Source organism: Nicotiana tabacum, chromosome 8, assembly GCF_000715075.1.
Source record: "Nicotiana tabacum cultivar K326 chromosome 8, ASM71507v2, whole genome shotgun sequence".
In the NCBI taxonomy this organism is placed as follows: domain Eukaryota; kingdom Viridiplantae; phylum Streptophyta; class Magnoliopsida; order Solanales; family Solanaceae; genus Nicotiana; species Nicotiana tabacum.
The window spans coordinates 197,366,244-197,382,875 of NC_134087.1; the positions used below are offsets into that span (position 1 = coordinate 197,366,244).

A 16,632-nucleotide genomic window follows, 5' to 3' on the forward strand; every position below is an offset into this window, starting at 1 on the left:
ACATCACTTTTGAAGGAGTTTTTTTGAAACCAGAGACAAAGAGAGCTCGTGGAACAACCGTTGGGAGTTAGAATCATTGATTTCTACATCTTTTCATCTTTACTTTATAATTTAATTATGCAAAACAATTGGGATATTGTTACTATGAGTATGAGTAGCTAAACATCCTAATCTAGGGTTTTGATGGAACCTATTGGAGGATGATTTTCTTGTTACGTTAATATAGATTTGCCGTAGTATTCTCTCTATTTGTTCAATTATATTATTATTGTTGTTGATTGAAAGGCCCTCAATCTGTGCCTATTTAGTGTGTATTACTCGGGAGAGAGTGCATATTTAGGTAGTTATTGAACAACATCACTCCTAACGTATATGAGGGATAAATACGGAAGGTTTAAAGGTGGAATTAGGGATAACGAAACCTTGGTGCGATCCGAGTGAACCGTACTTAATGCCAACTAGCGCAATTTTGGAGAATATGTCTAGTAAATTGTTATAATTACTCGGTAGAGAATTACGACACTCAGAGTGCTCATGTTCGGTAGAGAAGACTTAGGCAAATTTATAGAAAAGTCAGCAGAAAGAATTCCGACAATAGGAGAAATCATAACCTTAGATCATTCCAATTCTTGTCCACAACCCGTTCGTAGTTAGTTATTAATTATTGCATTTTCATTACGTGATATTTAGTTAGTAAATATCCAATTTGTTACTTAAATATTTCTGAAGATTGATTGCGTGAATTTGTGCGAGTCTAGTAGTTGTGTTTAATGGGTTAATTCACTGTGAGATTCGACTCCGGACTTGTTAACTGGAATATATTTGCAATGACCACTTAGTCCTTTTTTATAAGGCATAGTTGGGCGTGATCAACCACCATCACTAATATTTCTTCTTACCTGGGCATAAAAAGCTTTAAATCATTTGGTAAATATATGGGATTCCCTATTTACTGATGGTAATCCTAACCACAAAGACTACAAACATATTATTGATAATATGAGAACTAAGCTCTCTGGTTGGAAAACTAATAACTTAAATCTAGCAGGTAGGGCAACCTTAATTTCCTCCATATTGTCTAGTCAACCAGCATACTATATGCAATATACACTGCTACCCTCCAAAACAATCAAAAAAATCGACCAAATTCAAAGGAATTTTTTGTGGGGTACAAACGACTCCAAAAAAAGCTACGTCTTATGAGTTGGGATTTGGTAACAAGGAAGAAGAATCAAGGTGAGTTGGGTCTAAGAAAGGCAAGAACAAAAAATGAAGCACCTTTAGCGAGCCTAGCTTGGAGATTAGCCAATAATCCAATAAATTTATGAACTAAAAATTTAATAACTAAATATTCCTCTAGACCTAGTAATAATGGCTCCTGCATTTGGAAAAACATTATCAAAGGATGGACAATTTGCCAACAAGGAATGTCTTAGTCTGTCCACAACTCTTCTTCTCTCAATATTTGGGAAAATAAGTGGATCCCTAAATCAAACAACCTTAGAAGCTATGTGATAGGACCTCTAACCAAGCAAGAAAATTCCCTCTCCATTAGTAACATTAGAACCAATAACAATTGGAACCTCAATGGAATCTCCTTCAATATCCCACCGGAGATCGAACAAAAAATTAGCTCCACCTTCATACCCTCAGATGGTAAGAAAGACTCCCTAATATGGGACATCAACGAAGACAGGTACTTCTCAACAAAATCATGCTACGACCATATAGAAAATAACCTGCCCACTCTAGTAGACTATAAATGGTTATGGAACTTGCACTGTTCGAATAAAATGAAATAATTTTTTATGGATATGCTTCCATAATAGATTACCCTGTAGAATCTACCTAGCTCACATAGGTATGAATATTAATGAACAGTGCACAATATGTCGAAAAGAGCCAGAAACAATTAACCACACCTTCATTAACTGCTCTATTGCACAAATCCTTTGGAACCAATTAGGTATTAACACAAGTAATTTCCAACCAAACAAGAACAATTGGCTACTTTACCTACAAGAAAAAAAAACCTCCTCTAGACAATAAACATCTATCGTGGAATAATTTATTTCCCTTCATTATATGGAATTTTTGGTTAAATAGAAATTATAATAATATTAACAATAACTCCAATACCATCTCCCTAAAATGGACCATGAACCAAGCCATAGAGTATAAATTGCTAACGGAACGTGAATCCAAACTAACCAATGAACCATATCCTGGTTGGTACAAACTAAACATTAACAGAGCCTTCACTGGGAATGATGCTACTGGGGGCCTAGGAGGTATTTTTAGAAATCAAAATGGAGATTAGACCTTAGGTTTCACTTCTAAAATAATTTCAAGAGCACCAATCCACTCTACCAAAGACCATGGCCCTCTACCAAAGACCATGTATTGCAAATGAAAGGAATTTATTACCATTGAAAATAGAGACGGACGTTACACAGGTAATTAAATTCATCAACGAAGGATGCATAACTTATGACTCTATTATTTAGCCATGCGGGTTGTTTCTGTCACAAATGGGCACAGTGGTGATCCAGCATAATTTCAGACAAGGAAATGAAGTAGCCCACCTTTGGCAAAGCATGTAAGATCCCTTTCTACTTTCAATAATATAGAACTTTTGTCTTTGCCTCCACCTTTTGTTATGACCAGGATGCTGGCAGACAAATGTGATAATGTTTATGTAAAGACTGTCTCTATTACTACCTGTAGCCATCTAGCAAAAAATGATAATCATCATGCCATACATGGATTATCAACTACTAGAAATGATCCACATGATCATACCTATTGTAATTCCTAGTTGTGTTTTTTATTAATAAATGTCCAGTTTATAAAATAAAAAAGAGAATCTTTCTGAATGATTCTATATGGTCTTATTGATCCTAACATTTTATGATGAATCTCCTTAGATAATGTTGTTATATTTTTTAAATTTTCTGTTATAAAACAATAAAATAAGAAGAAGAGTATTGCAGAGAAAAGTAGGGAGAGAAAATTCTTATTGATTTTGGGATGAATTACAATGGAATAAAACCCTTGATTTATAGGGAGAGGCTGACTTAGCTACCAAGTATGAACCCTAAAATCTCTCTAAATATAGACATTCACCATAAATAAAATTCTATTTATAACACTCCCCCTTGAATGTCTATTCAACAGATAATGTGTCTCGTTAAAACCTTAACTAAATAAAACCCAATGGGAAAAAAATTCTAGAGAAGGAAAAAGAGTACACATATCTAACAATACGCCTTTTGGTTGCCTCGTTAAAAACCTTGCAAGGAAAACCCAGTGGGACAAAATCTTATAAGGGAAAAAGAGTACAACGCGTATTAACTCCCCCTGATAAGAGCATCAATTCACATCCTTGAGCCTTCGCATCCCAATCTTGTGCACCATCTTCAAAAGATTGTTGGTAGAGATTTGATAAACAAATCAGTCATATTAACTTGAATGAATATATTGCATCTTGAAATCATCATTCTTGATAGAGATTAATGTCTTCATAAACTGCCGTGAAATGGCCTTTTCAATATCTCCATAGAGGTATTCTCGCTATCACATTATCATGCTTATAGTTATAGCAAGATATATTTGTACACAAATTGCACTGAGGAAGTGGTACTTCAAGATCAAGAATTGTATATGATTTAAGCAGTTTAAATCCTTTTGGGGATTGTCATATAAGTATAGTCAAATAAGCCATTTAAAGAGACTTTAGATGCATATCAACTTTTCATGTCATGCTAGACATATAAGATAAATAAAAGTGATTGCACACACCATTGACTTTATACTTTCAAGTGTTTGAACTGCAGTCCAAAACAACATGTCTTTCATATGAAACCAATTCTACTTGAATTGTTTCTCTAGACTTAAGATCCTCGTATATATATTTAGCGCTATTATAGATGTCGTTGACAAATATTTTATATCGGTTCCAACCTCCTTATTTTCATATAAACATAACATAGAGATCTCTCCATTTATATGTTCAGGTACCTGAATCTCTCTTGAGATTTTATGAAGTGTTATGTTATGTGATTTTCTAGATCACTTGCCTCCTTTATTATGATCATTTTGATCATTTGCTCATCTTATTTATCAAGAAGTTTATTTGAAACCGATTTGTCTATACGCTTTAAGAGTACCATAGACTTTGTCCTTCTAGGACTTAATAGGAGCATTTGCAATGAGAATATAGTTACTTTCTTTGGGTCAGCAAATGCGTCTAGCATACTTTGCAATATATTACAGATGAATTATCTTTTTATGAACTTCAAGTTCATATTACCGTATTTGAGGATCTAGATATACAAATGATTATTCATTCCACATAACTTTTTCTCAATTGTTTATCGTCTCTCCCCCTCATGTTGGAAAAACTAACTTGTTTTCCTCAACTTTGAAAATCCATCTTTGTGCGTTATGGTGCTAATCAAAATACACACTGCACATTAATAATAATATGATGGAATCATTTGGTTTCTGACCCTGAAGCACTTGTGATGGGAGAATGTAATATACTTTCGTATATAACCTATATCAAACTGATATAGATAACTTTGTACTCATAAGCAATAGTTAAGCTATTAAGTGGAGGCACTCTATAAATTATTTTGCTAAACCAACTATGATGTAAACCAACTTATCAAGATGAACTTCTTGAATAGAAAATCTGGAAATTATGCTCGAAATTAAATTATTGAGCAAGTTACCTCGCAAAACACCATGTTGCGAGTTAATAATAATTATACATGTAACCATCTCATAGATGCATCTTATGTGGTATACATGACAGGTGAATGAGCTCATATTCACCTTTGATATTTCCAGCATTCATGGGATTCAATCCCAATTTTAGTTGGTCAATTAATTAATGAGAACAAGCAATATAAGAGAATTCGTAAAGAACTTTCTAGTTCTTTAATATTTACCCATGTGAATTTTCTATTATTTTTGCACATCATACTTAAATTGATATGGCTAAACCAATTGTGTCAACTGAATAAATTATCAATACTGATTAAGTTGAGATTTATACCATGACATGTGCAATTATCAATAAACTCAAGCTTATAATGATATGAGTTTTTATATCAATAAACTTCTACTTTATTGTGGCATTCTTTTGTTTGTGTAGTACAAACTGGAGAATAAAGCGGGTAGCTTTTCACATACATATTACCCCGCTACAAGTTGTAGAAATAGAAGATATTAAATCTTTCCTTTATTTATAGTCTCAGTATGACCAACCGCTTTTGCGAATACTTTAGAAACTCAATTAAGTTTCTTTGAGACTTACTACAACACAATGCCTTATTGATAATCAATTTTATTCCTCCAAAATAGTAATAATTGGCTCTTCGAGAGCTCTCAAAATAATTTGGTACTACCACATATTCATCAACATCCATATGGTAAATTTTTCTTTTAAAGATAAAGTTATACCATTATGGTTATGGTCAAAATTATATGCAAGATCCGTTTCTTGCATTATCGTTGTCTTTTAATAGTCACATCGCCAAAATATTTTGGCGTACAATAGGTATATGACCAATGACCATTCATGCCATAATATTGACATCATTTTCTTATTTCCCCTCAAACCTCATTCTAGAGGTGAGTGTGGTATATTTACTACCACTAGCACGTTCATATTCTTTCAAGAATGAATATGTATTCACAAATCAGATGTTGTCACATTCACATCATGAATGGACCATAATCATCTATATGTGCTTTACAATATCTCATGTCAAATCGATGACAAAGTTTACTTTCATAGAGTGAAGGATTATTTTGAAAATCCTTATTATTCTCATTATCACAATGATGATGATTATAATTTCGTTTATTGTCACGTCCACATCCATTGATACCTTCACGGTAATAATTTTGTCTTCTTTCAGACATACTGCTATCACATTCTCTTAAGGGAATGAGAATAAAGCAAATTCAATAGGAAGAGTTTTCAGTTCTTTGCCACAATCATACATGAATTTGATCATGGCAAGGCATAGAAATTCTACCACTTTGGGTGGTTATAATTTCTTCAAACTCCATTAGAGTTATACATAAAATTTATTGTCTTTGCTTGTATTTAAAATCAAATCATAGAATAAAAGAGAAAAATACGGTAAAATACATACCTTAAATCCAGAATTTAATCATAAAGGAAGTTCATGGAACAATTGACAATCATTATGCTTAATCCCAAAGCTTCTACCCAAATGGTTAGAGTCTCGTGCTGATAGCGTATTATAAAACAATAAAAGAAGAAGAAGAGTATTGCAGAGAAAAGTAGGGAGAGAGAATTCTTATTGATTTTGGGATGAATTACAATGGAATAGAACCCTCTATTTATAGGGAGAGACTGACTTAGCCACCAAGTATGAACCCTAGAATCTCTCTAAACATAGACATTCACCATAAATAAAATTCTATTTATAACATTTTCGAAATATTCTTTGGAGCAGCAATAAAGTTGTCTCTGTGTGATTTATAGGTCACGAGTTCGAGCTATGGAAACAACAACTAATACTTGCATTAGGGTAGGTTGTGTACATCATATACCCCTTAGAGTACGGCCTTTCCCTTGACCCAGAGGCGGATTTAGAGTTTTAAGCCTATGAGTTTCTACAAAAATCTCAAGTTAATATACATGACAAATAGATCAACAAATTGGGGTCCAAGCTAAATATTTTTATACTTTTAATTAATTTTTTTGTACAAAAACAGGATCTATGCAACAGTTATTGGGTTCACATGAACCGATAATCTTTGCACTAGATTTGCCCCTATCTGAATGATACAAACGTGGAATACTTTATGCACGAGCGGTCCTTTCACGCTCGTTCTACCTACTTAGCCTTTTCTGCAAATAGAATATATGTCTCTTTCTTTTTTCTATGTGACTTTTTCAGGGTGCTAAGTTAAATTATAATATCTTTACGTTTATCAGGTTGGGTTGGGTTATCCAGTCATAACTCATAATATATTATGAATAGGAATAATGCACACGTAATTATGAACATAATTTAGTGAAAGAATATATACAATATAAGTAAAAAAAATAACGGATTGTTGTTAATGTATATACTACTGAAATTCATCACATATAAATGTGTTAAATAAATATATGCACTGTTGGTTCGAAATAAAAATTAAAAAAGAAAAAGAAAAAACTCATGATATAACGATAAGAGATTCTAAGTTCTAACATAGAAGACACTTCACATACAGGGCAATTTCGTATTTAATCAAAAGCATAAAGTACATTTTATTTGGTGAATTGCAAGCATGGATCAAAACATACTCAAAATTTTCCAAAATACATTAAGAAAATTCTATTGGAATGCGAATTTAATTTGACTAAAATTCAGGAAGATTAAAAAGAATTCAAATAATCTTTTTTTATTGCAAATTCTACTTTGGACCTTAAACAAGGAAGCACGACAAAAAATAGACAACCATTTGTTTGGGTTTTTTTTTTTCCATCCGATAACCGTATTAGAACTTGACAAAATTTGAATTCGCGCCAAAAAATTTCAATACTGAAGGAAAAAACGCTTCTTAACAAGTGGAAGGAAAAAGCGCACAACTGATATTAGTTGTGTGAGGCTCCTTTTTATCTCATAAATTTGTAAATCCCAATCTTACACTTCTAGGTCTACAAAAGTTCGGGTCCACAAAACTGTGAGACAAAAAAGATGCCTCATACAACTAGTGTAAGTTGAATGAGATACAAAATAAAAATTTTCTTGGTGACTCGACTAAATATAGCTCAAGCTTGACACCTTTCGTTTAGGGAAAAGAAATAGTAATAAGAGACGAAGGCAAAATTTGAAACTTATGGTTCAGGAGCCCCTTTAAGTTATTGGGTTCTGAATTAATAATTTATATATTTTTATTAAATCGTTTAAGAAAAATACAGAGTTTGGATCAAAATTACTAGACTCGTACCTTGATCTCCAGCTCCGCCACACTTGTCTTATTTTTACCCACCTTTAGTTGTAGAGGGTTAAATCACTTCTGTATTAGTAGTATTTTAACTTGGGTTACTTTTGCCAAAACTGCAACTCTTCTCAAGTTAATGTTCTTGTTAAAAGTTAGTTCCTTTTTAGTTCTACAGAATTTGGACGTCTACAAATGTTATACTCGGACAATACTTAAACAACTTAAAAGTTAAATATCAAGTGCCAACAAAAGTTACCCAAAATTAAAAGAAGCAATGAATTTTGAATTGAAGAATATTTAAACCACAAGCTATGTGCTTAAAACAAGAAGCAATATGCACTCATACAAATATAAATTTGATGGTTGTTATTGCAGAATTGTAAGATTAGGAGGCTCTAAGCAACCATTCAAAGCTCCATTTAGAGATTCAAGAGGGAATCAACGAATGCTTCTCGTCTACACCATACACTTACTGCTATATTAAGCTGTGCAATCAATCGGAGAAGAAGATAAAAAAGAACAAATGAAACCAGAATTATAGAATATACAGGCAATTTTTTTCGGTTTTATAAAGTGTCTTTCTTGCTCGGTGATTAGTCAATGAAGTCATTCTGGATCCCTGACTCGTCTCTTTCTGAGCCTTTGGCCTGTTTGACATTGGGTCAAATCTGTCGTCTAGACATCGTCCCTTCTCTTGATCTACTTCGGTTATGCCCGCGTAGTACAGCCGCGTAGGCCAACTAAGGAGATAAAGACCTCCTTCCGAGAAATTCTCAAACACGAAACCTCTGATTAAGGGTGGAGGAATTCAACTATCCTGCCACACCTCATATAGGTAATATACCGCAATTCAACTACAACAGAACAACACTGTCAAACAGCTTTGATGTCATCAAATCTGTATTCGAGTAAATAATATTAAAACTAAATGGAAGGATCAAAATACAACCAACCAAGAACTACATGGTGAAATGGGTTTATAAACCTTCAGAGAACTTGAGGATTCTGCTTAGTACCAATTAACCCTTATGGCTGGAAAATAGCATACACCGATAAACAAATTTGTGATTCTGAAAGACTATGTTGCTCGGATTCTCCAAAAACGTTGCCGCACCCATGTCGGACCCTTCAAAAATGCACTACTTTTGGAGGATCCGTCACGCACCCGATGGCATTTTTGAAGATTCGAGCAATTTTTTTTTTTTTTTTTTTTTTTTTGATAAGGTGAAGAGTCCGAGCAACATCGCTAAAAGATGTTATGTCCACTTATCCTAACATAAAAATGGACATAAAGGGGGAAAATTCTGAACCTAGCAGAGATTGTTACTCCATGACAGCAACTCCACCAGCAGCTTTGATCTTTTCTATTATTTCATTCGCCTCCTCTTTTGTCACTCCTTGTTTAAGTATAGCAGGCACCTTTTCGACCAAATCCTTGGCTTCCTTCAAAATCCTAGACTCGTGAATGCACGTACCTCTTTGATCACCTTGATTTTTGCAGCTGCATCGAATTTCTCCAGCTTGACATCAAATGCTGTTTTCTCTACCTTCTTCTCCTCAGCTTTTGCAGGTCCGCCACCTGCTCCTCCCATTGCACCCAAATCCATGACTTCTACTGAAATTTGTTTCAGCTTTGGATGTCTTAGTTTCTCCTGGAGTAACGGACTAATTTGTCTACGCTCTTCAGGGGGTAGAGCAGCAATTAGTTCAGCAAGCTGAATAATCTTGTCTGAAGGTGGAGCTCGAGGGCCATATGGATCATAGACAGAAGGGTATTTGTATCTTTTGGGCTTGGCATTGGGATCTCTAGGAATAAAATCAGGTTGAAATGAACGAGATTGCAGCGGTCCTGTGATTACATGAAGATCTTTACAGACACGTAAAGATCTAAAACGCACGAGGAGCTTCATGCCTGGCATATCCCAGCAGCTAATGGTTTAGAGGATGACGCTAACGTGAATGCAATTGTTCATTTATTTGTAGTGCTGATACGGGCTGTCCTGCAGCAAGAACTTGGCTTTGAATTAAATACGCGTATATTGTAGACAGGCTAAAGATGTGATACAAGGTCAATCAATCAGTATTATACATATTGACACTTATTATTTACTCGGAAAGGATTAAAGAACCTTATATAAAGATGGACAGTTATAACTGTAAACGCTAAGTTCGTGAAATTTACAATCCTCAAGAGTCAATCTCCCTGAATATCCACATACACCCAAACGGCATCTCTGAATTTCCCTCAATAAAATTATGCCATCAAAAGTTTTAATATCACATTATACTCTTTAAGAAGTAATTTGATCATTAATTCATTAGTTAACCATGAGAAATATCTCCTATTCCTCTCTTTGTATTACTTAAATCGTTCTACCAATGCTGTCACTGTATTTACATATCTAAGAACATTCATAAGCTTCGGCCAAGTTTCAATATGTGCCCCAAGCCAATTCATCTTCCGCATCACAACAAAGTTTAATCTTCTGGATACTGGATTGAACTGTAAAACCAACTTGGTGGAGGATTATTGGTTTAACAAAAAGTGCAATTGAGTAAAAATTCCAATATTACATATTTGAGAAACATTAGCATCAGATAAATTATTGAATTATAAGAGGTCTAACCTAAAAGCTTACATGAAAAGTATCTACTTATTCAACAGAACAGAAACACCAACAATTGAAACCAGAAGAAAACTATGGTAATATCAATCTTTTTAAATGAAGTAAACTATGGTAATTTCCTTTAATTAAAAGAAACAAAGAATGAGCTCATAGAAAATGTATACATTACAAAACCAAGATCTATAATCCAGAAGCGAGCCGGGATTTAAATGCAGTGATTGCACCACTTAGCTAATAAAAAAATTCTTTATTCTATATAGAGATATATACATATATACATACTCCCAGTTCGAGGTAGTGTATATATTCCTAGTTCAAGGTAGTGTCATCACTTATATGTTAGATTCACCTCCATATATCATTATAAAATCATTGTATATGACTGATGCCCCGCTACGGAAAGAGTTGACTTCATCCTCTAGAGAGCAAGATAGCGACCGGCTCTTCCAATTAATTGAAATAGGAAACACCAAGGCATCAATGTAAAGTTAGGTTAATCATAACTAGTTTAAATACCAGAAGCTAGGTCCTAAAACTGACATCACTAATTCGTTGTACAAACAAAGAGTGAAGATTGTCTGGACAATATGCCTAATGAGCAATCTTATTGTTTTATTTATTTTATTATGTGTTAAATAGAGTATTAACTTCTATTATGTAATGGGACTTTAAAGTGCATTCCTTATATTACCTTCTATTATGTAATACAGTACTTTACTACTTTAAATAATGCAGTGGTTGGAGTATTACCTACTGTCATTGAAATGATTGAAACTAACAAAAGACAATGATGACAGCAAACTAAACAACATCAAAAGCATACAAACGATCATAACTCCAAAACAACGGAAATCAATCTATTTCACTCATAGCAACTGCAATACATCAGAAAGATTTAAATTTATAGCCATATAAAAAAACAAAAGCTAATGCCTACTGGTGCTATGCATGCTATAAGGCTTTGGACAATTACGCCTGCCATGCCCTATCTCCCTAAAAATTCCACATGCTTTAACATAAGTTGAACGATCCATGTCCATCTCGTTTTGAATACGTGTAGTTCTCTTTCTTCCTACTCGACGGACAAATGACCTATCATGGACCATCTTAAACGGCTATTCCATTTGATAAGTGTGTCTCCCTATGTATTTTCCTATCATCCTTAGATTTGATGAAGTTTTCCTACCTCAGAGAATCCACTCACATCCAGAATCCCATCACTTACACTTAACAGTCTTTCTTCGCTTCCCAAACACTAAACTCCTTGTTGTGCCGCGAATCCATAATTTAAAAAGCCCACTTCAACTCCTCTTTGCTTGCAAATAGCATTCTGGACTCAAGTTCTGTCTTCTCGTAATCCATCCATAATCAAACACTAATACTCTCCGACAATTCATCGACATGTGATCACTATCCACAAGAGCTTGTATTTGTGATACAGTTGGAACATCTCCCATTTCAGTAGCCTGCTAGTACCCGCACCATCTCCAAAACCAAAGCAAGAAAAAAATTTCTACTGAAAAATTAGTGCTGACATTTGTAAGGCCATGACCATAATTGTTTGATAGCACATCAATTTGTGGTTGTGTATCACCATCTCCAAAACCAAAGCAAGGAAAATTTTTCTACGGAAAAACTAATGCTGACATTTGTAAGGCCATGACCATAGTTGTTTGATGGCACATCAATTTGTGGTTGTGTATTTTGAGTTAGCACCTCAGTATGATACCTAATATACGAAAAACTATTCGTCAGATCAGAAGATGGTTCTGAAACCACCACCACTTCACTTTTAATGTACATTTCAAGCAAACTTATAACAGATCGAACTGTATCAGGTACTACAAGAAAATCTTGCAAAGATTCATCGTCAACGATAGGCATTTCTGTACAAGGAGCACTCTGACCAATCTACATATGAAACCTTCCCGATACAACAAGTTTTCCTTCAATGTTGGGTTCTATTTTGTTGTGCAATAGTCTACCAGCATAGGATAGAGATTGCGAGAGTTTAACAACACCGCGAGGATCACAACTATATTGAACCGTGCATGCATCATAAATTATTTCACCACCCCAGTATAATGCAACTATGACATGTTGTTCTACTTCAGTCAGTTTTACACTTACCAACCAAATCACAACACAGTCAGCACACAAATTGATAAACTGTAAATACTCAATACTGCTTCTTTTTTTTAATAACAATGATGTCCTGGCCAGCTTGCGCGCACCTCGACTAATTTTTAAGGGATACCTGCTACCTCCCACCAGCAACAGATACCAGATAACTCTATCCACCATGACTTGGATAGATGGGAAGAAATCACATAGCATTGTTTAACTGAACTCGAGACCTCATAGTTCTAGCCTACTTCATTGACTACTATTGGGAGGAAAACAACAGAGCTGGAAATGGCCACTATTACCCTATAGGATGAGGATTAGGCCACCCTTGGGTGCAATACTCAATACTGTTAAATCATATATATCTTATTATAATGCAAAAAATAAGTACATGCAGTTATAATGTATAAATAAATATCTGACCTTTTTCAGCAAACATCAGTGCAGCAACAATTGATATAATTACCAAAAATCGCCATCTTCATTTCTCAATATTTCATCGTTTACAAAGTGCATTTTCTAGCTTACAGAAGGTTTGGTTTATATAACAACAAACAACAACAACAACTACCCAGTAAAATCCCATATAGTGGGGTCTGGGGAGGGTAATGTGTACGCAGACCTTACCCTTGCCCCGATCGGGACAGAGAGACTGTTTCCGATAGACCCTCGGCTCGATAAGACGAAAACAGAGTTAAAAAAAAAAGGGAGAGAATTCATTAGTAAATTCAGTAGAAATCGAAATAGTAACAGAAACATAAAAACCGAAAGATGAATGACATGCAATAACAGTAACCATAATCTACGGCCCGGGTCTAAGACAAACAACAAGAATAGTGTGGGGCCAAAATAAACTGCAAGCCATCTAAGACCAACCCTAATCCAACCCCGCCTCACCCCCGGAATGAAGTAAGGAAAACTTTACTACCCCTATCTTACAACCCTAATGCTTGACCTCCAGGCCTTCCTATCAAGGGTCATGTCCTCAGAAATGTGCAATCGTGCCATGTCTTGCCTGATCACCTCTCCCCAATACTTCTTAGGTCTCCCTCTACCTCTTCTCGAACCGCCACGGCCAACCGCTCACACCTCCTCACCGGTGCCTCGAGGCTTCTCCTCTGCACGTGCCCGAACCATCTGAGTATCGCTTCCCGCATCTTGTCATCCACGGGAGCGACGCCCACCTTCTTCCGAATATCTTCATTCCTAATCTTGTCTATCCTAGTGTGCCCGCACATCCACCTTAGCATCCGCATCTCTGCTACTCTGATCCTAGTTTGGTTTATATAAGCATTTCTAAATAGCCATTGGGGATTATTTGACCGCCTAAAGTCACACTAAGCTAGAAAAGTCTCCTAATATACCGGAGAAAATCTAGCCGTAAGAAAAAATTCAAAACCCTGAGTCATGCCATGCTGTAGCGACTCAAAAAAATAGCCATTACATAGTTGCCCTAAGCTGAAGTGAGTTACCTCTTTTCACCATTAACAATCATCTAGTCTCAGCCGTTAGAGCTTTTAGTGAAGTCGTCCATGCTTTGGGCGACAATGCCAGAAAATTCATTTTTTTATGATTATGGTGTCCGGACCAGTTTATGCTCACATCGACTATTCCACGGATACTCAAAGGCTTAGGCACATGGGAAAAGATCATCTAATGTTAGAAAATTCATTTTTTTTTCATCCAATATATTGAAATGGGCACAAAATTGACCCATTTCATTCGGGTAAAAACTCTCGTAACAAACAGGTAAGGAACTAACAGTTTGCATTAATTCAATAAAGCAAGCTGTGGCACACTAGACATTTCAATCTCCGATTAAATAATTTATAAATAGTATAAAGTTCCAGCTTTACAACACTATACTGATAGAAACTTCTAGAACAATTTAATGCTTCAAAATTCAGAAAGAGGACAAAATGAACTGAAACGAAAAAGATGAAACGCACCTCAAAGTCGGTGGTGACGGCGGTAGCGGTGGCAGTAACGGTGGCGACGGTAACGGTGGTAGTAATGGTGGCGGCGGCAGCGATGACAGTAACGGCGGTGGCGGTGGTGAAGGCGAAACGAAAATCACAAAAAGTGATGGGTTTGTTTATTTAGACGGGAATTGACGAATTACTGCGTTAAGTACGTATAAATATAAAATAACCCCCAAACTTTAAAAGAAAGTAGCATCTAGCTACTTGAATTTGTTTTTACGATTGTTTAAGTACTTAAATTTCCTTTTATTTTCTTTTGCCTCATTCTTACCATTTCTACTCTGATCCATATACACAAATTTTACCAAGAAAATAAAAAGAAATGATGAAAGAGAAAGAAACGAGAGGGGGAAACAAGGAAACAGTAAAATAAAAAGAAGAGAAGAGGAAAAAAATATTCCCCAATTTTAATATATAATATAATTTGACTTGACACGAATGTTAACAAATGAAAACTTTGAAAATTGTAGCGTTTGCTTTAAATATGTCATAAAATTTGTGCTATTATAAATTTTTTGAAATTTATGATTTAAATATGATATAATATAAAAATGTCTCATTAAAGATAAAATAAAAAGGCTAGAGTTAAATTAGTTTCAAATCGGGTTAAGTCATTATTCTCCTGGTTTTGTAATGTTGCCATATGATTAATAAAAAGTTTGTTAATTGCCCTAAAAATGGAAGAATGATATTGTATAGCCACTCTAAAAATAATAGCTAAAAAAATATATTTTTTTGTATATATATTTTGTGGGTTATATATGTGAGCATGTGATTTTTGTTTCGCGCGACAATCGCTCCAAAAGAAATAAAAAATAATAACAATTGGTCCTGCTGTACAATTTTTGGATTTTTACATGGCACTTTGTTAATTATTTATGATTTTTTGCCCATTTTATTTTTATTAAAAACAAAATACAAAAAATGTATGTGTCATGCATAATTTGAACCGTAATCCGGTTGTTAAATAGAAAATCATAAATAGGCATCTTTGTCCGTGATTTTGTTCTTGCTTGATTTTACCTGTTTTAAAATATTTTAAGGTGTGTGCAAACAATTGTATTAAGTGTTTATTTAATTTTAATTTGATTTACTTAGGTTTTTGTTTTTAAAATAGAGAAGAAAATAAAATAATAATATAAAAAAAAAATCTTTTCGGACTTGGGCCAATTTTAAACAAATTGGCCCAAACAAACTCAGCCCAAAACCCCTGTGCAACCCAGTCCAGTCCAGCTGACACCAAGGACGTCCAAACGACGTCGTAATGGTTGAGTCTGATCTGAGCCGTTGATCTCTGAATGATCAACGGCCAAGATCACCCCCCCATAACCCACTGATGACCCCGACCCGTTTCCACCCAGACCGACCCAAACCCTCTAAAGATGAAACGACACCGTCCCCTATCAGCCAAGAGATCCTGACCCTTCATCGCACCCCATCCAACGGTTAGGAATCAACCCCTCACTAACTATATAAACCCATAACCTTACCCTGCCCCCCCTATCCGAACCCCAGCTTTAGGTCGCCTTCGTCCTCATCCCCTTCCCCTTCCAAAAACCCTAGCCGCCCCTGTATCCTTCACCATGAAAACCGGCGGCACGGACGCCGGTGACCTCACCCTTAACACCATAGAACCCCCTTGCCATCCGGAACACGGATCTGTTAACCACGTAACTCGAATCCCTTCCCACCTTCTCGAATCTTCGTTTGAAGATTCGAGTCGGAACTTCACTTACACCGTTTAACCCCAGTTTCACACCAGACACTCCCCAGACCCCCATCGTGACCAAACCATGCTTGGTTTGGTCCGAATCTGATCAGGGAAGCATGAATCCCAGATCTGATTTTTTGGAACCTTAGGGTTCCTCGTCACTGGTCCATATCCGTTCAAGCCGAAGAGATTAAGGTCTAATGGACCT

At 35.4% G+C, this 16,632-nt stretch overlaps 1 pseudogene; it reads right to left on the bottom strand.

The window, feature by feature from the left end:
• Positions 1–8,371: 8,371 nt before the first annotated feature.
• On the bottom strand, positions 8,372–14,887 carry LOC107812416 (uncharacterized; annotated as a pseudogene).
• Between the last annotated feature and the right edge of the window lie 1,745 nt (positions 14,888–16,632).